This window comes from Phalacrocorax carbo, chromosome 26, assembly GCF_963921805.1.
Source record: "Phalacrocorax carbo chromosome 26, bPhaCar2.1, whole genome shotgun sequence".
NCBI lineage: Eukaryota > Metazoa > Chordata > Aves > Suliformes > Phalacrocoracidae > Phalacrocorax > Phalacrocorax carbo.
In genome coordinates this window covers 3,785,546-3,787,170 of record NC_087538.1, presented here as the reverse complement: position 1 = coordinate 3,787,170, position 1,625 = coordinate 3,785,546, and positions in this window count along the sequence as shown.

The following is a 1,625-nucleotide window of genomic DNA, read 5'->3' as shown; positions in this document are numbered from 1 at the left end:
ACGAGCAACGAGGAACGGAGGAGGTGAAAGACAACACCCCGAGCGGGCAAGGGCGGGGGAGCCCGCGCTCCCGACCGACCTGGGGAACACGAGAGCACCTCGCTCGCTTCGGGGGCGGCCCAGGCGCCCGGGCTCGGCCCGGCCTCGGGACGGAGGCGGCACGCGCGCGACCGCGCGCCCCGCCTGCCCGCCTCGCTCGGCACGCGGACGACGCTGCCGCCGCCGCCGGCCCCCTCCCGGCTCGCTCGCCCCGCCGGCGCACCTCGGCGGCTCCGCCGCCGCCGCGCCAGAGGCGGCGGCCGCCGGAGCCCGAGCCGCCGCCGACGCACCGCCCGCGGCCGGCCGGGCGGCGCCCACCGCCGCGCCGACGCGACCGCCCTCCCGGGGCCGCCGACACCGCCGCTTCCCGCGCGGCCCCCCTCCGCGGTCACGCACCGGGCAGGAAGGCAGACGGCGCTAAGGCGGGGGGCGGCTCCCGCTCTCCCCGTTTCCACGCGGAGACCGGGAGTGGGACGCCCCCACCCGCTCCGCCCGCCCCCCCGGAGCGGCCGGGAAGGGCGACGGGAGAGCGACGGGCAGGGCCCGGGACGGGACGGCCGCGGCCGGCGGCGGGCGCCCCCCGCCCGACCGGCACGCCGAGCGGTGCCGCCGCGAGCTCGGCCGGGGCTGCCGCCCTTAGCCGGCGGCGCGAGACCGCCCAGGGTCTCGGCGGGGCGAGGAAGGGAGCGGAGCGCGGCGCGGCGCCGCCACGGAGGCGCGGCGACCCGGCGGAGAGCCCGCGCTCCCGCCGGGGGGGTTCGCCCGCTTCGAGCAAGGCGGGCAGGCGCGGCCGCGGCCGGCCGCACCGCCGCCTCGCCACCGAGACCGGACCGCGGAGAGGGGTGGGCAGCAGCGCGGCCCCTCCCCGGCACGGCTGCCCGCGGGACGGGCGCGGGCGGCGGCGGCGGCCCCTCGGGGGGCTTCGCGGGAGCACGCTCCCAACCCCCCCTTCGGCCGCCACCGCCGCCCGGCCGCCTCCCCGGGTCGCATCGAGCCGCCCGCGTCTTTAAACCTCCGCCCGGCCCCAACGGCCTTCGACCCCCGGGGCTGGCCGAGGGAGGGCCGCGGAAGCGCGGGCGCTAGGTACCTGGCCCTGGGGTGAGGGAAACGACCTGCAAGGCCCCGCGGGGGTGCCTCCCCCGCTGCCGCCCTCGGGGGAGCGTCCGCCCGCGGGGGCGCGCCCGACGTCCGCCGCCACCACCTCGTCCTCCTTCCCGGGGCCCGGGGTTTCCCTCAGTAGCCCGGCGCTGCGCCCGGGAGGAGAGACGTGGCTCGGGCCGCCCGCTCGCGCGGGACGCGGCCCGGCGGCGCCTCGGCCGCCGAAGGGGGCAGCGGCGGCAGAGCGCCCCGCACGGCTCCCTCGGTGAGGGGCGAGCCGTACGGGGGGAAGCCGCCGCGCCCAACCCGGCGCCGCGCGCCGTCCCGGAACGCCCGGAGGCGCGGCGGTGCGGCGGGGAAGGGGGAATCGGGGGAGGCGCGCCCCCCCCCGGCCCCGAAGGCCCTTCGCCGCTCTCGTCCCGCTCGCACCGGCTACCCCCCCGCCGCCGTCACCGCTCGCCGCTTCCTCCTCCCGCCCGAGCGGGCTT